General features: G+C 46.9%; 1 protein-coding gene across 2 annotated transcripts in view; it reads right to left on the bottom strand.

Moving 5' to 3' along the window:
- The window catches only part of PLA2R1 (phospholipase A2 receptor 1), a 1,951,179-nt gene that overhangs the window by 1,800,230 nt on the left and 124,527 nt on the right, over positions 1-26,422 (bottom strand). The gene's annotated exons all lie outside the window — the stretch shown is intronic.

The raw sequence follows: 26,422 nt of genomic DNA, 5'->3' as shown, positions 1-26,422 counted from the left end.
CCCAGTAATGAAGGATCACTTCCATTGCGTACAATCTTTGGCAGCCACCACGTTCTCTATTGAGAGGTCTGCTAGCATAGTAATGGGGTGTTCCATGAGGTAGTTTGTTGAGCATGCATTATTTGCAGTTTTGGAAAAACCTAAAGGTACATTGACTTCTCAAAGAGCTTCTGCTTATGAGGTGGTCATATCGAATCCAGCAATTAAAATAGTTAGATGTAAAGCAGTGAACCCTGCCACGTTTGTAGCTGAACCACTGACAGAAGACGAGCATGCACATGAGTGATCAAATGATGAGGAATTCTATGATGAGATCCAGAGGGTGAAAGAAAACGGTGCTGGGCAAATATATTCAGGTGCAGCTCTAATAAGGCACAGAGCTGATGGGGAATTTGAAGTGATGACAAGTGTACGACTACCATCACACTTTTCAGCACAGGCTGCAGAATTAGTGGCATTGAGTGTCGCGCTCGAGAGCAACGCAGACCAGGAAGTAACCATGTACAGTGACTCCGCCTATGTGATGTCAACAGTACACGCAGGGCTAGCACGTTGGAAAAAGAGGGGCTACCTCCGAGTGGACGGCACTCCAGAGCAATACGCTGCTCTATTGGACAGACATATTAAAGCACTCCAACTCCCAGTAGCCATCGTGATCGTTAAGTGTGCAGTGCACACTAAGAGAGCAGACTTTATCTCACGCAGAAACCAAGCCACAGACGAAGAAGCAAAAAGAGTTGCATATTCAGCAGACATAATGAGCTTTGATACGCCTGATGTGAATGAAAGAATAGTGGTGATGATGATTGTAAATGAAAGCTTTAACAATTTATCAAAGACACAATTGATGGAAGTTCAAGGTGGAGCACCACAAGATGAGAAAGATCTGTGGACACAGAGTGGGTGTTCTTTATCCCCTTCTGAGGCATTGTGGTGACATGAAAGCACTGGTAAACCGGTGATGCCTATAGGCTTATTAAGGGTGGCGTTTGAACAGCTGCACTACCCTGCGCATGTCACTAGGGAAAGCCTTGCAGCAACTATTGCAGAGGATTGGTTTGTACCGAATTTGTTACAACACGTTGCTTTTTATGTAGAAATTTGCATCGTATGTCAAAGGTTTACTGCTGGGCACACACTGCGAACAGTCAGAGGAGTTATACCTCGACCGAATGGTCCTTTTCAGCATTTACATATTGATTATATTGACATGCTGCAAGTTTGTAATAGTTATAGATATCTGACAGTGGTGGTTTGCCCCTTTTCTAGGTGGGTCGAGGCTGGCCCATGCACAGACCCAGACGCCACTTGCACTGCACAATTCTTAGTTTGAGAAGTATTTTCTAGATGGGGGATACGTGAGGTATTGAGATCAGATAATGGCCCACATTGTCTGAATGAAGTGTTTGAACAAATTAGCTTATTGCTCAGTATAAAGCATACATTTTCCTCAGCTTATCATCTGTAATCCAACGGACTATGTGAGAGACTCAACAGTCTGCTCAAGGAAAGAATAGCCAAGCTAAAGTTAATGTTGAAAAAAGGATGGCTACATCGCCTGCCTCTTGCATTATATGCACTGATGAATCAGCCAAGCTCTAACCATCATCTCACGCCCCAAGAACTAGTAACAGGGAGTCGAATGAGAATGCCTCTCACTACTCCATCGATGACTAGAAGTGATGCCCAAACAACAGCAGAATTGTTAGGAGATGAGTTACGTACATATTTTAACATATATGACTACAAGTGTCTCTGTCATTTCAGATCAACTCAAGCGGATGGGGTGTCGGTCTCAGGACACAGATGAAGACCATTCATCAACCAGACCAAATTAACTATTATTGCCAAAGTTATTTCCTGGAGATCAAATTCTGATCAGGATCTTATGTCAAAAACACACAATAATGGAGGAGAGAAATCGAAACTCTCCCCTGAACCACAGAAGACGAATTAATTCAACCCTCCCACTGTGGTTGGCACAGGTGCCTGAAGTAAGTAGTACACAGGACATCACGTGGCAGCCAATGGGAGGAAGAGGAGTTAGGGAGAGGTTGTGGATGGGTTGGGGGAAGTTAGGAACACAGGAAAAAGGGTTAGGGCAATCCTAAATTGGATAGGTGAGGGGGAAGCACCAGGGAAAAACCCTCCCTATCTGATACCTGTCTCCTGACACCTGAGTAATCTACTGCACAGAACTAGACATACATAAACACATCTTAATATGTGTGAACATGATGCATGAACAAACACAGAGTATCATAACACACACATGTAGTAGCAAGCGGAATAAACAAAGGACAATTAGGTTATCTCCCATGTATGAAGCACAATACACATGGCCCATAGGGCAAGCTTTCAGCAATATATACATACATATACTTCTCTTCTCTGTAATCCTGATCCAGGGAAAGGGAACGGGATTTGCTTCGCATGAAGGCTAAACCATGTATTCTTATAATCACGAGTTAGCAGCACTCTTTATTAGCAATACTGCCGACATAACAGTTCTGTGGTTTTCTTCCCCAGCTGATTATGAATGCCAACCGTTGCACCCAGACTTTTGCCGTAGTAGATTGCCGTCATAAATACTCAATGCAGGTGAACGCACTTCATGAACTTAGCCCCTACCCCACAATGTAGCAGGCACTTATCTGAGCTCTGACAGGCCCGCAGGACTTCTTGGAGGAAAAGTAGAACGCTGTGATCAACCGCCGGCCCGCCCGCTTGGTCCTGTGAAAGCGAGCCCCTGCGGTTTCAGAGGTCAGGTTATCAGAGCTTCGCCGTCCATGGATTCCTGCAGTGCACCGCCGTACTACTCCAAACACCAACCGCACCCAAGAATAATAAGCCACAACTGTTCATGTACCATTGCTCCTTTATGCTGCCCGAAATCACTGCAGCTGGCAACGCGCATGTGACAATGAGCTTGTGTCCTGGACTACATAATAGGGCTGCTGGGAACTGTAGTCCCACCTCTGTATGTGCCGTGTGCGTCTCAGAAGGCAAAGCTTGTCACTCCCTCGCGCTTCCAGCCCTTATTCCTCACATTTTTTTCCGCAAATGGCATCAACCCAGATTTAACGGTCCTTTCATCGTAGAGGATGTTACACCATCGGCAGTGAAGGTATTAGGGAGACGCGCTTGGATATTCCTCGGCGACGTGTAGATCTGCACCGGCGAGACCGCTTCACCCCCACCCCATTTAGAAGCAAGCCACAGAGAAGTTGTTCAGCATGTGCAGACTAAATCAATGACGAGGAAGAAGGACGCAGAGACTGTCCAGTAGACAGATAAAGAGTTCATTGGACTCTGGGTCTTCTGAGACACTCTTTGTAGTTGCTAAGCAAGGAGTGAAAAAGCTATTGTTCTTGAGCCACAGGAGCTTGCTAACATTGGGCTGAAACATATTGAAGTCTTGAAGGGAAAACAAATGCCAAAACTTGAGTTCATCTTTGACGATTGGAAAAGGGAGCAGTTCCCCTATTCCTTTCTCATCGAGTTTCACTTTGGAGGCACCCATGGTGGTGCCTAATGGCAACGTTCATCGGATGATTCTTGCTGTTGTCCTCTTCATTCTTCGTGCATATCCTTCATTGGTTGGGAGAACTGTTGACATACACGTGATTTTGCAAGATCCGAAAAATGGTCCAATTGTGAGGAGACTGCTTGCAGCCATAATTGAGCAAATCCTCCAGCTACCCGAGTTTTGTACAGCAAGTACAGAGGGTCCTGTCTGACAAGGACACACACAAACTGCTTGGAACGGTCTATTTCTTGATTGAAGAGCATCCTTATCTTGTTGGATGACAAACCAATACTCGAGTATTCCTGAGGGATCCTAGGAATCGACCTGTGATAAACTGGCTGTTACATGAAATTTGCAGGCAGATCTGTTTATTGCCTGACACATCTCGTTGAACACATGGATGGGCCAATCGAATGATGATATTCACAACTTAGTGGCTTTTTTCTTTTACTATTTGCTGGAAGCACATCCTCATTTGGTTTGGCGAAAAAAGATGACTCTTGTGTTCACTCGGAATCCTATCAACCGTCCTGCAATCAGACAGCTGCTTGTGGAGCTTGTGGAGCAGATACAACAGTTGCCAGAATATTTTATGAGATTTCCCGATTAAAATTTGGTTTTCCTTCCTTAAAAGTAATCATAAGCACTATGGGCAACACTGATAGCAACAACAATGTGGCAAACAACGAGAGAGCACCACGACGTGCAAGAAGCTATTGTTGTATAAGATGGACATACTGGTACATAATATATACATGCATCATGTTTTGTTGTCATTCTTCTTTCTCTCACAGTACGTACTGCGTATTATGTAGATCCAAAAAAGGCAGTAGTTCCTGTGTATCTTTCTATGCAACATGAAGGTACATATGCGGCAATTATAAGACGGCCAAGGCCTTCTGTGATTGTCCCTACTCCAGTAGCTTATGTGGAGGCACCTGATTCTGTGGCAGTTACCCCTAGAAATCCTTATGCAGGAAGGACTCTTATAGATATTCTTACTGAACGCCAGATACAGATTCTTAGAGAAAGACAAAGAAAGAGACTTACACCAGTAGCACATGTAAAGACACCAATTTCACTGACAAATGTCCCTGTAGTTCCTCCAGCGAGAAGGGACTATGTTGATATACTTCATGAGATGATTATAGAAGCTCATGAGGCAGGAAGGAGACCCAAGAGAAGTACAAAGGAGGATGAGCAGGAGCTAAATGATTATCTAGATAGCAGAGCACATTTGGGAAACAATATGTAGTATCAACACATAAAAGAGGTAGGAAGGAGCCCTCAAAGGAGGAATGCTATGTATGTGCACTCCTGCCTAACAGTATGGGAAAGTCTAAGATATTCATAGCCATTAAAATAGATGTTCAGACAGCAAACTATCTATCTCACATTGCACTCTGCTGAGCAAGAAGCCCATTTCAAGGGAGTCAGGCTGCTCTGCGATGCGGAGTGAAATGGTTGTTTCCATTCCAGGATGATTTTATCAGGACTACGCAGATTGAAAAAGAGCCTAAATGGAAGAACGAAATGTGTGTGTATCCTGCTGCAGGACAGGATGAGGTAGTCATTGAAGAAATTAAGAGGCTGAACTGTTCTGAGAAGGAGGAAATAGCTTGGATGCCTGGATGCTGGGAACAAGCACAGCTGTTAATCTGTGGAAAAGTAAAATCTAGAAAAGGGTGGGAAGAAGGGCTGGTGTCATGCACAGCGCACCTGCTAAAAAATTAACGTATACGAGAAGTGCAGAAAATAGACAACTGGCCTCATTATGAGGCTGCCGCCGGTATCCATTTTTGTCCGACACCCTCAAATAGGCAAAAATCGGGTCATGTAGTTTTGCAGACCCAGTAATTGCCCATTCATGGGTGCCGGTAATAAGGGTCTCCCCATTCCCATTTGGCCCCATAGGGCTCGATGGGAATAGGGAGGGTGGTAGCACCGGTACCAGGTGCTACCATCATTTTCTGCTCGCGGGTGCCGGTACCGCCACCAGGTCAGACCTGGTGGCTGCAAGGACACCCGCGAGCAGAACTCCTAGTCTGGCGGTGTGGTAGCGCCGTTGTTGCCTTACCACCATTCTTGTAATGAGACCCAATGAGTGTTCTAAACCGTGGGCCAAGTATGCTAAACGACTATCGTTGGTTAAAGATGAATCAGGTCCAATGACAGTGATCCCATTGATAAATGTGACAGTATGCTTCCACAGAAAAGGGAAAAAGCACATGGGAGCTAATGTAGGGTGCAAGACTACAGTTGATGTCTCCAAAATGAAAGCAGGAACAGCAGTGATAATGGACCACTAATGGGCTTGTAGATCCACAGCTTATATGAAGCTACCTAAGGATTGGGGAGGACTATGTTCTATAGTGAACGTTGATGTTCCAGCATTGGGGATTCCTAAAAGTGATCTGAACATTGGAGAGTTTCCAAAAGCAGTTGCTCACCTGAGGAAGAAGAGATCTGTTGAGCTCCTGAATCGAATGAAGAGAGAGAACTATTTCTCAGCCACGTCAATCGAAGCCTTTGACTTCATCCCATGTGAACGAACACAAGTTGTTTAGTAAGACTTCATCAATATTCACGATAATCTTCATGCCCAGGATCCAGACAGATGCAAACACCAAGTGGTTACAGATAACCAGATGGGAATTGTTGCAGACGATCAACACTACCATAAAGGGATTCAATGTGATCAAGGAAGAGCTGAGAGCCATAGGACTGATGACTCTTCAGAACAGATACGTCCTGGACATGATCACAGCTAGGGATGGAGGTGTTTGTGCCAAAATTGGAGAATCAGGTTGCACATTCATACCTTCTAATGACGATGAAAATGGCACCTTGTCAGAGGTCATATCGATGCTGACGAAGCTACACGTCCAGATAATAGACGAGGTAGAAGGCATTGCTGATGACAGTTGGTTCGAAGCCATATTCTCCTGGGTTCCACAATGGATGGCAGATATGTTCAAGTTCCTTGGAGCCCTGATAGTGATGATATTGCTTGGATTATGTGTGATCAGGATAATAATCACACAGTGCAAGAAGACTGCAAAGAAAGCTGTAGGAATGAAGATCATGATTGATGTTGAATCAGGATGTTGAATCAGGATGGAAAACCAAAGAGCTGACAGATGAAGAAATCAGAGACTATGTGAAGGCCAGCATTCATGCACCTGAGGGAACCAAGTTCCTGTATCCAAAGAACCACAAGAAGTATGTGGGAAATGGATCTACTCTAGACCAAGTGAACAATGCATGTTCACGTCCAGGAGTAATGATGAGCTTGTGAAGTAAGCAGGATGCCTGAAAGGAGTCATGAAGATATGGTTCCCAAAGAAGCATTTCTTCAGACAAGGATGTCTCGATGTGAAGGTTGATGAGAGTGGTCGGTGAATCACCCACAGGGGGGAGTGTAGAGGTGGAGCCAAGTACCCCCACCCAAAGCTCCTCGCCAGGATGTCTATAGCCAGAGTGTGAGACACATGCAGTGCCAGTGAAAATACCTATACCAAAGAGAATCTTGGAAGTGAGGTTCCCATTGAGGTGGCCATACATGCATTCGCGACAATATAATGACCATTTGAATGAAATCCCGGAGGAAGTGTGAAAATTGAGCAAAAGAGAAGATTGGTGTCGTCATGAAGAAGCAGAGCTGACGCACACACAAGAGATGCAGAGACGAGAGAACATAAATATTCTATAGGCTCTAAAGAGGAGGCATTAAAGATGAGCAACATTTCGGGCTCGAGATGAAGATGCTCATGCTAAAAAAATAATTAAGGTGATTATCAAGTCATTTTACAATTGTACAGATGCAATAACGGATGTAGACAAAGTATTCTTTAAGGCTAGCTATGTAGTGAATAGATTGTGGCGATGCGCCAACGTATATACATAGGAATGTAAAGACTATGGATTTTTCCACAATGTACTTTAGCAGAGTCGGATCCCGTGAGCAGAAAGGCTTTTTCAGTGTGTCGCAGTTAGAAATCAAAAAACTTAACCATTGTGGTGAATCAAAGAAAGCTTGGCTGGCCCAGCACCAAGAAGTCAAGGTCACTGTGAGCCTGAATGTTCAAGCAGCAGTTACAGAACGTGTGAAAAGAACAAAACTCCTGTCTTAGGTGAGGAGCAAGAACATTTAAGACGTCAGACGTTCATCATTTAATAGTCTTTTAAATGCAGCAAGACTCTAAAAGATGGTCTGCAGTCACGTGGATGGATGAAAATAGACACTAGGACGAGCTGTATCAAAACCATGAAGATAGAGTATGCCTATATTCCCTCTTATTCTCCAGAGCAGAGAACATTTCCAAGGCCAAGTTCAAAGCCTTAATTGACAAGCGTGATGATAGATGACAGGCTAATTGGTGGGAAGCTATGGTTATGACCAGCCCACCAACACCTGGCTGCCAGCCTGTGTGCTGCTTATATGTGTGGAATATTACAGAGGGGTACGAGAGTGCCAACCAATTATAGAGGGCCACGTAATAGAAAGCCCTATAGTTTGTCCAATGGGACGTCGTGTATTTGATGATGTCCGTAGAAACCTGCACTATAGGAGGGCTTAGTTGCCCCACCTGATGTAGAGACCCAACCACCTCCGCTGACAAGTATGGAACGTATACATAGATGTTCCTTGTCAGCCTATCACCTTCCCAAGTAGGTTTTTGTAGTTTGCCACGTAGGCAGACGTCAATGATGACAAGCTTTTAGTATATGAACTACATTTTTCATGAAATGCATTGAGTGAGAAGATCGAGCGAGTTTGTTGATGTTTGTTGTAACCCTCTAATTCAGATAATTGATATTAAAACAGACACACTTTGCCAACTTCCTGAGTCAGTTTGATTATTGATGTTTGAGCATATTCTGCATCCCCATCCATCTCAAAGCATTGCTACCCCGTCTTAAAGGGCTGGGTCGGACACCCCAGTTCAATGTGCTTCTCCTTTCCTGACTTTTTTTTATTTCTGACCAGGAGCGGACAAAACAGTAGAATTTAAAGGAAGATTAGTTTCAGCTTCCTGACCTTGTAATAGTTGTTTGTTCTTTCCAGCTTACGTTTTTAAACGTTTTACTCGTCTTTCCTTGCCGTGGGAAAAAAACAGGTGAAGTTTGCAGTTCATCCTCTATTTGCCCATCTGCATGCGGGGGTGAGTGTGGATGTGAGTCTTCTAATTGTAAAGCGCAAACAGCTGGAGGTTCCAAATTTACATGCCGCTTGTTAAATTCTGTACTTAATTCATGCAATTGGGAAATTATGTTTCCCTGGGACTTAAGCTCCTCATGAATGTGCCCGCACAATTTCAAGAGAATTCCAAGAGCAAATTGCATCGTTCCTAGGCAAGCCAAAGTGCTAGCCTTAGAACATTCTCCAACGTCCATTTCCTCTTGAATGGGAGCATTGAGAGCAGATGTTAAGCTTATATTATCAGAGTCTTGAAACAAGTTTGGAGTCGTCAAGGTCTTTGTGAATTGGCCACGTCAATCTGATTTGCTTGAACACCAGGCAGCAGTGGGGCAGAGGATGTATTAGTTGTTGTGTTAGGGATTGCTGATTATTTACTGAGATTTTACAGCGCATGGCATAATTCTAGCAATTAGTTATTGTAGATGTCAATTATAGAGTTGCTAGTGCTGCTTAGGCGCATCTCTAATTCTTCAGCACAGTTCCCTGAGGCTTGCCTTTTGGTGTTCTTGGATTCAATAGTTTCCCTGTCGGGATGAAAGAATGCTGTGATTTTACTGTTCTGGGCGACATCGACTGCATTCTCCCCAAACGGCACGTGAACATGCCTGTTTCTTAGAATCAATAGGCCTTGCCACCTCAACCCTTGTATTAGTTGCCTTCCTTTGGGCATATGGTTTTCGCTTTATCAGGTTGTATCTATTAATAACCTTCCCTGGCATGATGATGAACTGCTAGTGGCGGCTATAGCAACTAATCAGCGTAGTTTGATGTATGCCCATCAAAACATTGTTAGTTCAGAAATAATGACCGACGCAAATATAATAAGCAATATTCTCAAAACATATGTATCGTCAATCATTTAATTGTGGATCGTATTTATAGGAGCTCAATCAGTGAGGCTTGGCATCCCAGATCTAGACACATAGATCCCCAATGATCCCCGAAAGACCACCAAATGACCACTTTGCTCCGCTTCACTCACCGTTACACAAATAGATCACGCATGTTGGTTGGGAAGACAAATCACAATACTTTACACAGCTTTCACTTTAAGAAATAAACTGTCAATAAACACAAGCAATTTACATCTATAGTGCTGTGCAATTTAGATTTATCTGCGCACTTAAAAGGCTAGCAGTTGGGTTTATAGATTGGTACAAATGCTTATGGCAATTATGATTTCACCAACACTTTTGGTTTAAAATAAACACAGGCTGATTTGGTGGTTTGTTTTCAGACCCCCACCCTCACTGAAAGGTCTGTGTTAGGGAAGTTGGACAGCAAAAATTGGGATGATTTGAGAATTTTGGATTTCAGAACCCCCTCCACTTAAAGGCCTGTGTTGGGGAATCTGGACACCAAATAGGGAATTATTATAATAATTTTTTTAGTTAAACCGGCTAAGAATCTACACAGTTTTGTCCCCGCCCACTATGAAGGGAAAGGATTTAAGGTAAGCAGATTCTCCCTGTTTGGTTTAATTTGGCCCAATTATACTCACATTGAAAGCCTCTATTTAAAGTTCTGAAAAGCCACCTGCATTTCAGGACCTTCTTGGAGAAGAGGGCCGGGGTCTGGTCACTCCACTCTCAAGGATGGTCCTCAGCTCTTCACCATAGGACCCAGTCAGCTTTTAGGCCTCCCTAGCAATAGAGAGCTCCACCCAGATACAATCTCAGCAATTTCTTCTGGTGTTTCCTTGTGGCTGTCAGATGGTAATTTTCAGCAGCTCTCTCCTTCCCTCATAGTGCATCCACTTTATATGCCATTGATGACACCATCAATATTTCAATACTGTGCAATGCCCTGCAAGAATTCTCGCAACCAGGATTGGACAGTTACCATTCTCTCTACCCCCAAGTCCAGCCTCTTTATAAGGATTGGTTTAGGAGTCTGGAGCAGACAAATGGCAATTCCTATTTGCAATCCCCTTGTCAACTTTTCAGCAAAAAATTGTTATGGGGCAAAACTTCAGATTTTACTAGTAAATGACATAGTGTATATATGTTCCACTTCAGCTAACCATGGAAAATTTAATAAAACAACAGTCGGGTCCACACCATGTTGCACAGCTGTTTGTCAATTTTCTGCCGTTTTTATAATAAAAAACAGAGACAGCAGGCCCAGGGAAACACGGTTTTCAACACCCTTTGGGCAGGCCACATTTTATTGCAGTTGTAAATAGTGGGGGTGCAAGCCAGGCTTTCAGTGGGTGAGTCATTTGTGAATTTTGCCCAGAAACCCACCATTTGTCCTTGTCTGAAACAAACACACATTTCACATTTTCTAACATCAGCCTTGATTCTTTGTTATACAGTGTGTTCTACAGATAATGGCTCACTTTGCTTTTGCGCTGAAAGTACAGTGTTGTTTCTGATACCCTAAAAAGCAATCATAAAGTGTGTGTCTTTTTACCCATTTTTCACAGAAAGTCTGCTTTCAAATGCACCATTTCAACCCACTTTTGAAAATAGATTCTTACGGGAAGAAACCCCCAGGACCACATTGTTCAGCTGTGGTCCCGCTTGCTACACTGGCTCGCTCACACACAAGTTCATGTAAATGTTTATGCCCCTCAAATTAAGCAATCACCAGTTGCCCTTGAGGTGAGTGTCATATTTCTTACCTCAAGGGTGACCTCGCCCCATAGTTTCATAACTTTACAGTCCAATGGGAAATCAAACACTGACAGACACAGTGTGCATTAGCTGCTACTTTTGTTTACTAACAAAATTACCTTAACTTTAGCTGAACAGAAAAATGAACAAATAGCGGTTGCCTGCATTGAACCAAGACTGTCCTTAAAAACAGGCACAGGCAACTCCAATAGTTAGCCTCTTTTATAGGCATTGCATGGGGATGCGAGCAAGGTTGAGGGAGAGTGATTCTGGGTGCTATAGAGGTAGGCAGCCAGCTAGAGCAAATGTAAATGAGAGTGTATTGTCATCCTCAGCCTCGTTATGTGAGGCAGAGCTTGAATGAGGGCAGGAGGGATGTCAAAGAGCCTGCAGGTGAGGTCTGGGGGAGAAAGCAAAAAAGAAGGCAATCTGAATGTAATCAGTAAGGAAGTGATAAGCAAATCAAAAAGGGGACATTAGCTCACAGATTTGTGAAAGCTGCAAACTGATCAAACAGGATGAGGCTGAAGGGGAGTTTGAAGTGATGGACAGTGAGAAGAAATGTTGATACATGGATCAGGGTCGTTTCAGTGGAGGGACAACTGCAGAAACCACAATGAAGGGAGTAGCAGAGTCTGTTAGCTCCCTTGTAACTGATGATTCTGTTGAACACCACGGGCCTCATTACAGGTACAGTGGAACGGGTAAGAATGGTTGTAATGCAACAGTGATTCCATTAACAGAGCATTACAGCACCGCTGTACTACAAGTTTGGCAGTATTGTGGAAGATTTACCTCTATAAGTAAATCTTCCACCTAAAGGCCAATAATCAGCAGAATTGCTGCAGTAGAAATACGACCAGTAGTAAATCTGAAGAAATCCCCTCAGAGTCCTATGGACCCCAAAAATGGGAAATGACACTGTCCTACCAGCCCTTGTAATCCTGCAGTAAAATTCACAGGGCAAAGTGGTGGTAATGAGTTTGGCAGTCATTATGTCAAGTTATTGCTAAATTACTGCCAAACCTGTGATGTGGCCCCATATGCTCTAAGCTTTTGCTGTACTCAGGTAGAAGACAGAAAGACCAAAAGTTGGGATGACTGTTCAGCTATGTATAAGATACATCAGGAAAGATAGAAGAGTAGCAGCTTTGAAACAGGTGCTAACATGTTCATTGGTGAGGTAGAGGTTGAAGAGGGAAGAGAGATAGGAGCTGGTTATGAGTGCTATTTATTTGATAGTTTGGAATCCACTGGATGTTCGGGGGAATAGCTGTCTGAATAATGGAAGCCTGTTTAGATGTTGAAGTTGGGGAGAAGGAACAAAATTAAGATAGAGTAGAGATCAAAGAGGTGAGTAAAATGAAATGGGAGGAGGAAGGAAAGAGAAGTGCAGTCGGTTGTTGCCAATAGTAGAAATCTTTAATGAGAAAGAAATTATAAAGTAATTAGCTGATAGGAAGAAGGAAATAGAGCAAGGGAGGGCAGACAGCATGGCTTGATGGGTCGACATGAAATTGTAGGGGTGACGGCAGAAACAGGAAAGAAGTTTGGTAAAGTAACAGGTCTTAGTGTAATAACTGAAAGGAGTGCATTTATGTAGTTGGTTAGGAGTGGAGGGGAGCAGATTTGGCATGTACCTATTCTGAGCTTGTCAATCTGGGGGTGATCCAGGACTGCGGGTAAGGGCACTGGGAATAAATGCACAGACTGGGTAGTAACACTCAAATGGGTAACTGGGAGCCAAATTGAAGTCATTGTAGTTATGTTCAATGGAGGAGAAATAGGCAAGAAATTGTCAGGCTTTGTACCCTCTGTTATCGCAGAGGTACCGATGTCGGCTAGAACTGGCTTCTTCGCACCCAAACAAGGTGTATTAGGAAGGAGTGGGCAAGGACCGGGGCAGGGCAGAAGAAGGTGTCTCCACACCATCATACAGGGTAGAGGCAGGAAGTACTAGCATGCCTATCTGTGCAGTAGAATGAAATTGGTGGTGGAAGAGAAGTGAAAACGACATGTCTGTATTGAGAGTAGATGAGTAAAATATCCAGATACATAGCTACACAAACTCTGCTTATGTCATAAAACATATGTATGATAAAGTGTTAAAAGGCGGCAGCAGTGTTCCAGGGGCCAAATGACAAAACGATATACTCAAAGAGGCTGTACTGTGTATTACATGTGGTATTTTCAATGTCTCCTCTTTGGATCCATAACAGATTGCAAGCTCTTCGTAAACTCAGCTTAGTGAGTCAAGATCTCAAACATGCTTGATGAGGTCAGGAAGAACACGTCCATGAATGCTTCATGTTCAGGTGGAATCACACTCAAAATGGCAAAAACTGCAGGTCATATCGGGGCTACCGTAAGAACCTCACCGGCAAACGTAGGAATCGGTTAGAGGTGTTTACAGTGTGCATTTGAAAAATTCACTTGCTGCTTAACCTAGTCGGTGCTGGGAGTGTAATGGATGTTGGCATGCAAGTGCAATGTCCCAACCATGGGAGGAGGATCAGATTGCGTAAATTGTATTAGCAAAGAGGGCTGGTCAGTTAGTGTCAGCATTATTGTTATTTAGTTTAGCCTTTCAGCACACGTGCTTTTTGTAGGCAGCTCTAACACACTTTAGAGAGCATTATACGATGGAAAGAGGAGCAGCAACAACATTGCTTATTGTATTTATAGTTTAGGCCCAGGATATTTTAAGGTCTTTTGTAGCCACCCATAAGTGAATATGGTTGTGTTTTGGTTGTATTTAGTAGAATGTCGGAAATGTTGCTTTTTTATTAGGAAAAGCTTTTGCTGGTTGGTAAAGGGTGGCTGGAGTGACACATAGTATACGCATTTAGAAGGATAAATGTTGATGTTCAGTAACATAAGGGCTGTTGGCTGTTTTAGCAAGGGTTTTGCCATTTTGGATTAGGGCCCGTTAGAGGTTGGAGCTTCTTTTAGCTAGAACATTAGGCCACATCTTGGAGCTCCTGTTTTGTTCCTTTAATTAGATTTTATTTTGGCTTTCCCCCAGCGAGCAATCAGAATGCCAAGGTCCCTGTGGGGCGGGAGAAGAGATTGGCTATCGTTGTGAGGCCTAGCAGCTCACAGGGGCTGGTACTGAAACTCATTATAACATTCCTGTTCTAGAGAATAGATTAGTGTTGCAGCTGTGAAGGACAAATCTTACTGCGAACAAGGCCTTGGGTACAGGCAGAAAGGGAAAGAAGTATTGTGCCCATTGTATTGCCACAAGGTGTTGACTTCACGGTTCATATTCGCTCCATGATTTGGTCCTGTCGAGGGTATGCACATCACAAGTTGGTTGAAGTTGTGTTGAACAATAAGAACAATCCAATGTTGCAACAATTTACCTGAGTGTAAATTGGCCAATTAGAACAAATGATGTTCTGCTGACAACACAATTAGGTCATTCGTAGGGGGTTGTATTCATATAATTTCAGATAGTTTATTGACCAATGGGGTAGTAAAATATAGGTGATGTTTAGATTTCTGTATAATTATAATTGTTCTTTTATAATGCGCTTAACACCAGAGATTGGTTTCAAAGCTCAGGATCGGGATACAAACCTGTGTTACGCTGCGTTGCCTTGCTTCCAATACAAACACGTGCCCCTGAGCTATCCCCCCTCACCAAGAGGCTAGCCAATAGGAAATGAGGCTTTAACTTGTTTTTGATAAAAAATTGCATGTGTAGATTTTGTGGATATCTGCGATAAAACTTGTAAATGAAATGGGCATGTAGAGAGTGTTTTCAGTATTCCAGTTCTAAGGAGCTGGCTGACCATCCCATCAGTATTTTCAGGTAATACAACTTGTTTTTCATGCAAAACATGCATTCCTTTTTGACCCAGTAGATTGTTATTTACTGATCAGTTCTTGGGCCTACCATTCATATTTGATGACCCTAACCTGATTCTAGGACCCCCGAGAGGCTGGAGGCTCCCCCGCCGCAGACCCTAGGTTGCAGCACCATCTACAGTGACCTGTCCATGTGCACACCAAGAGGTGTTCGGCAGGTGCTGTGGTTCTAAGAAGGCCTGATTGATCGCTGAAGCAGGGTGCTGTGCCCAGCTATGCATTCACTTGAAGGGGGACACCGCATCAGAGGAACTCAGAAGAATGTCTAGAACGTGAGTGCACTCTTGCGGGAAAACCAAGGGGGGTTGACAGGGTTGTTTTTGTGTGCATGAGGAAGTGAAGAGAGATAAGGGGAAGCCCCTCAAATAGGAGGAAGGACAATGTGACATTGTATGAGTATTTTTTATTAATACCTAGGGGAAAGATTACATAAATAGTAGTGGAGATAAAGAATTGATGTTAGGGATCTCCTTTTAGAATGAGGAAAGACAGCACTGCAGTTGAAGGGATGGTCCTGTAGAGAAAAGACCCAGGATCCCTCTGCGCTAGAGTGAAAGGGGCATGAGAAGGGTTGCGTTCCCTCATCTTGAAAGAAAGGAGACATAGGAAGGGTCTACACCATTGGTATGATAGTATGATATGATATGATAGTTTATTTATATAGCGCCTATACACAATGCGTTTCAAAGCACTTCAAGGCAAGGGAGGGAACAAGGGAAAATACAGCGACATTCTTACAGGGCCATGAACAACAAGAATGTGAAATTAACTATCCTACTCGTCCTGGCGACATTTCAGATAGTGCAAGAGCTAAGGCACAGATAGGAAGGAATGGTAAACAGACAGGCGACTACCATACTAGGCCTGATAACATTTCTGGTAGAGCCGGAATTTACAATAAGTGACGGAGAGGGGAGGAGAAGGAGGAGAGGAACAAAACAAGCGACAAACGTACTAGGCCTGAAGACATTTCAGATAGTGCTGGAAGGGGGGGGGAGAACAAGAATGGGAAGGGGGAGGAGGAAAAACAATTGTTGCTATCATACTAAGTCCAAGACAATTCTGATAGAGTAAGTGCAAGGAAAAAGGTAAGGGAGGAGAGAACAAAGATTAAAATAGTGAAAAAGACCAGAGAAGCAGAGGGGAGAGCGAATACAGATGCAGAGGTCAATAAAACACATAATGTGGCAGGGAATAGAAAATGTAGGCAAGGGTTCGAGAAGACAATGGGCACAGCATGAATCAGGGCCAACCTGAGTATGAGATTCAGGGAGGTCCAGCAAGAGAGTTGAGAAGGTGAAGCCTCAAAGTCAATGGGCCTCATTACAAGGTTGGCGGTCCGGTAATAACAATACCAGTAAGGGAATACCGGCATCGTTTACCGGACCGGTGTATTACGACCTGCGATGCCGGTGCTACAGGCATCTCCAGGGACCCGTTGTGACTAGGTAGCACCAACCCGGAACCGGCGCGGGCACGCGGCTGCCGTGCCAGTAACAACGGCATGCCATAAGCAAGTGCACATTACGAGGTTCACGGACATGCACTTACCGGCATCCATATGCTGGTATGAATGGGTACCATGATGCCGTCAACACCGGCATCGCATGGCAGCTGTTAATAGCAATCTGCTGTGTCCAGACCTGCCACAGGTGAACACAATAAGCACAGGTGGAGGCAATGGAGTCTGGCCCAGCACAAAAGTAACACACCCACACACCACACCCCTTCCAAGTCCAAAATGATACCACTAGCAGTTGCTATACAGGAGCTGGAGGACATGCCTGCACTGCTACTCCTAGAGCAGGCATTAAACCAGGGAATGCAGAGGAGGCTCAGGAGGAGAAGGAGGGTGAGACCAGGCCAGCACATACCACCAGTGCAGGCAGTGGTACCACGCAGGCAGCCACCAATCCCTCGCATAAGGGCCAGTCCGTTTGACTTAACCCCTGCACCCATCCACACCCTGTACCGCCTGGACAGGAACACCATTACCACCATAGTGGACCTCATTCATGATGACCTGGTCAGCCTGCTCAACATCCGCACCGCCATCCCCCCACTGCTGAAGGTATTGTCTGTGCTCCACTTCCTGGCCACTGGCACCTACCACCACACAGTGGGGCAGCTGCATGGCATCTCACAACCATGTTTTTCACTTGTGCTGAACCAGGTGCTGGATGCACTCCAGAAGCATGCAAGGGCCCACATATCCCTACCACGACTGCGGAGGAGGTGAATGCCACCAAAATTCCATTCTATGCATTGGCAGGCATGCCAAACGTCATTCGTGACCTTGACTGCACCCATGTGGAGCTGGTAGTCCGGCATGCTGTGAAGGTGGTGTACCACAACCGGAAGCTATACCACTCCCTCAATGCCCAGTTGGTGTGTGATGCAAGCAAGAATATCACTCATTGCTGTGTTAGATTCCCTGGATCCGCACATGATGCAATGGTGCTACGGAACTCCCCGCTTCCCTGCTACATGGAACGACACGCTGCACAACGTGCCTGGCTGCTGGGTAAGTCTGACCACAGGGCCATGGGGGGAGTTGTTGGGGGTCGGGGGGACCACAGGCATATGCAACCTGTCAGCTGTCTGGGCGATGGGGGGAGTTGTTGTGGGGGGGGGACCACAGGCATATGCAACCTGTCAGCTGTCTGGACCATGGGGGGAGTTGTAGGAGGGGGGGACCAGAGGCATATGCAAACTGTCAGCTGTCTGGGCCATGGGGGGTGTTGTTTGGGGTCTGGACACCACCCTGTGTGCCAAACACTGTGACCCAAATGATTTTAACAGAATGCATGAGACTGACAATGGATGCAGTCGTGCCATGGCTGCACAGCAATGTGTAAATGTCAGCAACAAACACAGTGTCCAGCCCTGCACATGCACATGGTACATCATCAGACCGGAGCCGCAGGTACCAAAGTGCACCATTCTGCCGTCACAAAGCAGAATTCACATGAGCGCCGCAAAGCACATCCCTACACTGGTGGACCATACCACCAATTCAATTGTGCCATGGTCACATGGGTGAAGCTGTGGACGGACATGAGCATGGCGTCATCAAGTAGTCCAAAGCATGATGGCCAAACCTACATGTATCATGTTGGACATCAGGGAAATGCATCATACAGTGCTCTACATGCATTCTGATTCTTCCTCTGACACACACCCATCACATGTGACTAAATCATGGACCTTCTGACCTCATCTGTGTGAGTGCTGTATGGCATGTCAAGGCCCCTACGTTGTGAACGATACCCATGCTCCCCCACCATGGATCGACACCAGGTACACCACCCTGATTTTTACTCAGATGAAATGGCAATAGCTGGCAGTGCAAGTCACTTACATTTTACCATGAACAATGCCTGTGCACACAAGGAATGCCAATAAAACTCAGTTAATATTTCTTTTGCTCCCATGCAGGTGATGCTGGGTATCCCCTGAAGCAGTGGCTCCTCACCCCTGTCAGGCATCCACTCAACAGGCATGAAGAGGACTACAATCGTGCACATGCACACACTCGTGTGATGACTGAACAGACTTTTGGTCTGTTGAAGGCACGGTTTCGCTGCCTCAGCAGGTCGGGTGGGGCACTCATTTACAGGCCTAACAAGGTGGGCAAGATTGAATTGGTATGTGCCATGCTGCACAACATCTGCTTCCGGCACAACATACCAATGCCCCCTGACATGGACCAAATTCCACCGGATAATGAGGAGGATGATGGAGAAGATGCTGCACATCGGCCACGTCACAATGTGTGTGAAGGACGTGCTGTGCGCAAATCTTTGTGCACAATAGTTCTGATGGACTGGGTTACACAAGGCGTTGGGAACTGGGGGGCACTGTACACTGGGAATGGGGGACACTGGGCAGTGGGCACTGATGAAAAATAAATTGACACACACTCAAGAAGCAATGTCCAGTCATGTGTTTTTCATAAGCACACCAGGTGCATTAATGCAATGACAACTATGTACATGAATCAATGTAGACCTCCACCCGCAACATACTACAAACTACTCCCCCGCCCCTCATCTCCCAACACCCCCACACACCCAGGCCCCCCACCGCCCACCCCCCATGGCCCAACACCCCCACACAACCATGCCCCCCACCCCGCACCCCCCATGATCCTACACCCCCACACACCCATGCCACCCACCTCCCAGACCCCACTCCCATGGCCCAACACCCCCATACAACCATGCCCCCCCTGCACCCAATTAGAGTTCTACTGGACTCCCTCCTAACATGGCCAGGTGTCTCAGGCCACTAACGCCCCTTTTTGATGGAGGGGGTTGATCCACTGGCCGGCCTGTACAGCGCATGGAGCTGTGCACAGGACTTGTCTGTGTCGAGCTCGCCAGGTTTGAGCTTGACAATGGTGGGGGTTGTGGGTCGGCTGGGGCAGGATGGAATTGGGCCATGGTGGCAGCCAACTGGTTAGCCTGCGTCATGGCTGCCATGCCCTCACGCACCCGCCTGGCCACACAATATACTTCACAGGTAACTGCCTGTGTGTTTTCCTGATTGGCCCGGCGTGTGGCTTCCCCTTCGGCCAGGTATCGTTTCACCATGTCGTGCATGGCCTGCCTGCACCCCTCCATGCGACTCAGCCGCCCCTCAAGGTCCCGTATGGATGTTGCAGATGGTGGTTGTATGGAAGGTGGAGGTGGTGAGTTACTTCTTACAGGGCTGAACTCACATTCGGTCATCTCCTCCGCAGTACTGCATCCACCAGATCCATGTCCTATGGAGGACTGTGGGCTGTCCTGCATGGGCGGGGTGTGTTCCATGTCTACGGACTTGCAATGGCCTGCTGTGCCCGCATCATCATGCTCCTCGTCCTCCTGGGAGCTATGCTGTGCGGATTGTGCTGCCTCACCTATGTCACTTGTGGCCATTGACAGCGGCCCCTCAACGTCACTGCCACTGGTGACGCATCCTCCTGCACATGAGGTGTCTGCTGGTGGGCCAGAGTTGTCTTGGGTGTGACCTGTGGGGCCGGTGTGTCTTTTGGCATGCGTGCCTTGATGGCACCAACGTGTCTGGCCTGGGGCTCATGACTCTGTGTCGCAGCTAGCTGCTCCTCTTGCTCTCCAGCCTGTTTGCACTGTTGGCTCGTGGGCTGTGGCTTGGGTGCAATGATTTTCCTTGGGACGGCCCTTAAGGTAGACGGCCTGGTGGTGTCATCATCTCCTCTGCCTTTGCGTGCAGCTGCTTTACTGGTAGTTGCGGTATGCTCCGCATCGCTGTGTGATCCCGAGCCGGTGGGGGACGGAGAGGCGGGGCATCAGTCATGGGTGAACGTACATCCTACATACATCATTGTTGGTACATTTTGGGTCATGTGCATGGTCGTGTGCATGTTGGAGGGGCAGGCATGGTGCTTGCAGGGGTTGGGGGTGTATTGTTCTGGCATCCTTGTGGTGCAGCCATGATGTCCATGGTGTCTGTTGGGTGGCCTACAGGTGTGACGTGGCTTGTGTGCTGTAGCCATGGTTCAGGGGCTGTGTGCCATGTGCTGTTTGGTTGTGTCTCAGGAGTGCAATCGTTAGTGGAGTTGTGTGCACCATGCATTGAGATGGCACAGTGGTGAGGCCGGCATCTTGACGGTGATGTTGTGTGTGTGCATGCATTTGTTGCTTGTGTTTGCAATTGTGGTTTCATGTGGTTTGTGTCAGTGGGGTTTGTTGTGTGTTTGTGTGGCCGGGATCTGGCGTTTGTGTTAGGGCTGACTTTAGGTGGGAGGTGATGGGCCATGTATTTTCTCTCATATACTTGCCATTTGGAGTATAACTTTGTACTTGGGGTATTAGGTGTGTGTGGTGAGTTTTGTATTATGCTAAGGGTCACTCACCGTCATCGGCCGATGATGGAACTCCCACCTCCGACTGCCTGATGCCCTCTATGGACTCCATGTTGATCACAGAGCTACAGGTTTCCTCCCACCTTGCCAGCTTGATGGGTGATGAGGAACCAACACCTGTTCCCTGGGCCTGGCTGCGGTTGGCGGACAAGATGTTGCATACTTGCAGCCGCAGATTGTCCCACCTTTTGCCAGTCTTTGACAGTGCCTGGGGTTGTCCCCACTGCAGAGACCTTCTGGGCCACCTCCTCCCAGATACTTTTCCTCTTTCATTGCGCAGCACGGTGCAGGTCTTGGCAAAATACCACTTCCGCATTCACAACAAGGGTGTCTGCAAGCATATTGAGCTCCTGTCATGATTCCTGCCCCTCATGTCCCCAGCCCTCCAAGATGTCAGGCTGGAGCCAGGCCACGATCACCTACATGGCCCTCAAGGGCCTCTCCATCCCTCCAAAGACCCACTTGGAGTCAGACTTGGCGCTTGTGGCACCAGACTCACTCACTCCCATAGCATAACATTGGGGATTGGACTTGTAGTGCATTGATGCGGACAAGATGGATGCCCCCACATATTTTGGTTCCCAGAACTGCATGTGCAGTTTAGTCTTTTGGGTGTGGTTCAGCCCAGAGACACCTGGGATACCCAGAGACTATTTAAGCCATGCCCAGGCTGAGAAACATGCTTTGCGTTTTCTGCACCTGCAGCGTGACACTCACCGTGTTCGGATCGGTCTCCAGTAGGCCTGCATCTTTCTTCTGCGCTCAGCTCCTGCAAGAACAAAAACACTGTTAGGAACAGCCTTACCTTGCAGTGCTTCTGCCCATCATTCATCGCTCCTTCTGTTCTGCGGCAATCTTCGGCGGTGTCATTCCCATCTCGGCACACCGCTTCCTAAGGAAAAGGGAAAAGAACAGAAAAAAAAGCATTAGTAAGAATTCAGCAAATCTTCGCTTATTTTTAAAGACTGTACTAGCTTCAAACGCTTACCTGAATCCCAGCCGCTCTGGGGGAACTCTGTCTCCGGAACTTCTCATCCATCTGCATGAGGGAAAAGACACTCCAGGTTAGCGTGGAAACATCTAGAGGCGCTGCATACCGCGCTTACTCACTGCATTTCTTCTTCGTAACCGGAATCCACGCTGAAAACGTCGCGGCACATAAAAGACACAGAAAAAGAACTCAGTTCAATACAAATACGAATGGGTTGCATCGCGCATCGTGCTCTCACTCACCTTCAGCGCTACTCATCTCAGCAGCATGTCGCCATCCCCGGACGCCGGCCATCATCTAAGGAATGAAAGGAACGAAGTTAGAGAACTGTTCAAAAGACTCATTATACTTACCTGTCAGACTCTTGCCAGTGAAGTAACTAGGCAGCAACGAACCTGCATCAATCAACGCGCCCCTGCGCTGAAAGCAGGACGGAGAGCACGCTTTCCAAGAAGACAAGGTGAGCTGTGGATCAAAGGGAAGGGTTGGACCCCGGGGAAGAAGGGGTTCAAGCGCACAGAGACAATAGGGAGTTAAACTCTACCAATCCTGTGTTTCAGGCCCAGTCTCCAGTCAAGTAGACTCCAGGGAAGGGTTCAAGGTCGTAAGAGGTCAGAACAAGCTGAGTGACGTCCCCGTGGATACCAGGTGAGCATTACAGAACGCAAAGCCTCACATCAAAATCCACCTGGGCGTCATGGAAACATCAGAAACCGACCAGTTAGCCCACATGTTGGGGCAGCTACATTCTGAAGTACATGCAGCCAGGCAGGAGACCAACACCCTGAGGAGAGAGCTGATAGTAGCCAAAGAACGCACTGATTATTTAAGCTGGCAACTTCTCCAGTCACAAGCAGGGCATGCACCATTGCCGGGAAGTGCGCCCTCGATGCCAGCACCATCAGCCAATTCCGTTCAGATAACCCTTCCTGGGGCAGTTCCCTTGGCCCCGCCCAAATGATTTACGGGGGATCCCAAGAGGTTTGCACGTTCATGAACCAGTGCCGCCTGCACTTCCTTTGGAGACCAGGAGCCTTTCCGAATGACCAATCACGGGTCGCTTTTGTGCTATCCTACCTGAGTGGTAGCGCCGCGGACTGGTCTGTACCCTTTGTGGCCCAAGACGATCCTTTGCTGCATGACTTCAGGGGCTTTCAGCAGGAGATGGAAAAGCTGTTCGCCCGTCGTTCTCATGGGCAGGCATTGGACAATGAACTTCTGTCCCTATGCCAAGGGAATCAAGACCTATTAACATACATAGCCACGTTCAATAGACTCGTAGTTGAAGCAGAATGGCCAGTGGAGAAGAGAACCACGTTATTTCATCAGGGGTTGCGGGGGGAGCTCAAGGATGTTCTTGCACAAGTAGTGAACCCCCCGAAAGACTGCTCAGAATTAATTGACCTTGTTGTTCAACTGGATCATAGGTTGCAGGACCGAAGAGCAGATCGAACCAGACCGGACCATCACCCCATGTATGTGTGTTCAAAGGACAATATTGCCCGCACAACGGAAGGTTCAGGAGAACCAATGCAAATCGGGGGGGGGGGTCAGATCCCCCTTGACTAAAGCGGAAAGGGATAAAAGGAGACAGCAGCAGTTATGTCTGTACTGTGGAAGGTCAGATCATTTCTTTAAAGAGTGCCCTGTGAAGCCACCGAGGAGGACAGTAGGGGCCACGGACAAGGAATCGGAAAACTCCCTAGCCCGGCAAGTGTCGGGGTCCACTTGTCGAGCGAAGAAAGTGAACTACAGACCTCCCATTTTGCACTATCTGTGGTCTTGATCAATCACCAACAACCATCTCGGATGCACGCAGTAAGAGCGTACATTGACAGTGGAGCCGTTGGGAATTACATCGACCAGGATCTTGTGGCAAAGATGGGGCTTCCGTTACGCCCTAAATCAACCACTGACACTGTTACCACTGTCGACGGCACGGAAATAGCTTCTGGTCCAGTATCCCAATGCAACGCTCACCGTGTCTGCAAGCATGCATCCAGTCTTCTGTCACGCCCGCCTCGAGTCTGCAGCTCCTAGAAAAAGGAAGGAACAGAAGGAGAAAGGTTAGAATAAGAGCAAAACCTTCGATCCTTACCTGAATTTCGGATCCACCGCGCCTTCGAGCTGGAAGAAAGAAGCATTTTACGTGCGCCGCCTTGCCTGCTGCAGCGCCGCGCTGAACTCACCGGCCTTCGCAGCATCCTCACGATCCACCGCATCCTTCTGCACGTTCCCGCCGCACTCTGGCACCTAAGGGGAGCACAAGAACAGCAAAGGTGAGCCAAGGGAATAAACAGAGGCAATAGTAACTACCCCCATAGACTTACCTGATTACCGCCGGGGGTACTATTCCTCTTCACGGGTCGGCACAGTCTCCATTGCATCCTCGCCATACCCCGGCCCCTAAGGGGAACAAAAGGACAACAAGGTGAGACAAAGGGACAAACAAGGGGAACTCTTCTCACCGCAATAGACTTACCTAATTTTACCGCCGGAGGCATTATTCCCAGAACTTCATATTTTCTCTCCACACCTGAATAAGGGAGCAAGCAACAGGTTTCATTCTGGCCTTATTTTATTGAACTGTGTAGGATAAGACAAATCCTTACCTGAACTTCGTCAGCTACCACGAGGAACTCTTCGCTGGGGTCAAGCTGCAAACTGCAAGGAATCGGACAAGAGTGAAAGTCAGACATGTGAACTCTTACGAACTACATACTTTTCGGAGTCAATATTGTTCTGGAACTCACCAATTCCTTCGAGCCAGTGAAGCAACTGGTTATCAACGCGCCCCTGCGCTCAATGCAGGATGGAGAGCTCATCTTTTCAAACCATCAGGTGAGACTATAAGAGGGGACATCAAAGGTGATCTGTGGGGAGAACAGCGGGGGTGAGGAGATGTACGCTCAACTCCACGGGTGGTTAATTCCCTTTCTACATTTGCAGAAGAATATTCCTAAGGGCCAAGCAAACGAAGCTAGATGGGCCAGTCCAGTCCGTCATCTCGGCCCTACGCGTCACATTGGTGGAGACCGCAGCTGTCCAGTTCAGATCAACGCCTTTGTGGGAGCCAGGTGAGCGTAACAGAACACGAAGCCTACCCACAAATTCCCACCCGGGTGTTATGGATACCTCAGAGACTGACCAATTGGCCCAATTACTAGGGGAACTGAGGGCTGAAGTGCATTTCGCCCGTCAAGAAACCAATGCTCTTAGGAGAGAACTGATTTTGTCAAAGGAGCGAACTGATGACCTTGCTAGGCAACTATTGCAAAGCCAGGCTGGACAAGCACCCCTACCTGGTTCCGGGGGAAATCCAGCTCCTGTGTTATCAAGTAACCCTGTGCAAATAAACCTACCAGGAAATATTCCATTAGCTCCACCCAAACGCTTTGCCGGAGATCCCAAAAGGTTCGCCGTGTTTATGAACCAATGCCGCTTGCACTTTTTATGCAGACCTGGAGCCTTCCCAAACGATCAAGCCAAGGTAGCCTTTGTATTGTCATTTCTCAGCGGCAGTGCAGCTGATTGGTCAATTCCACTAGTTACTCAGCATGACCCAATTCTTCGGGATTTTCAGGGCTTTCAAACTAGCATGGAAAGACTATTTACCCGGCACTCCCAAGGACAGGCCCTGGATAACGAACTTTTGTCCCTACGACAGGGTAACCAGGACCTCTATCCTACATCGTGACCTTTAACAGGTTGATAGTGGAAACTGGATGGCATGAGGTAAAACGAATCACGTTATTTCATCGAGGGCTTCAAGGAGAACTCAAGGATGTCTTGGCTCAAGTTGTAAACCCACCTCAAGACTGCGCTGAATATATAGACTTAGTGGTCCAGTTAGATCACATACTTCAGAGCAGAAAGGCTGATCAAGCCAAGTTTGAGAATCGGATGTTGGTCAAAACCCACGCTAACCCCAAAGGAACAGATGCATCAGAACCCATTCAAATCGGAGGGGTTAAAGGACCCTTAACCAAGAAGGAAAGAGAAAGGAGACAGCAAATGCAATTGCGTCTATATTGTGGAACTTCTGGGCATTTTCTACGGGATTGCCCTGTAAAACCACCCAAGAAGGTGGTAGGAGCTGCTGATAAAAGCCATATGGAGTCAGACTTGGGAAACGACCACGCCTGACAAGCGTAGAGGCCCGCTTGCCGAGCTTGAAGAAGGATACACAGACCTCGCATTTCATCATACCAATGGTCCTCATAGATCCAGGGCAGCCAACGCGTATGCACGCATTAAGGGCATACATTGATAGCGGGGCCATAGGAAACTATGTGGACTATGAATTGGCTTCCAGGTTGAA

This window comes from Ambystoma mexicanum, chromosome 9 (genome assembly GCF_040938575.1).
Source record: "Ambystoma mexicanum isolate Mex_15411 chromosome 9, UKY_AmexF1_1, whole genome shotgun sequence".
NCBI classification, from domain to species: Eukaryota; Metazoa; Chordata; class Amphibia; order Caudata; family Ambystomatidae; genus Ambystoma; species Ambystoma mexicanum.
The sequence above is the reverse complement of the archived record's forward strand: the minus strand, read 5'-3'. Positions and strand labels throughout refer to the sequence as shown.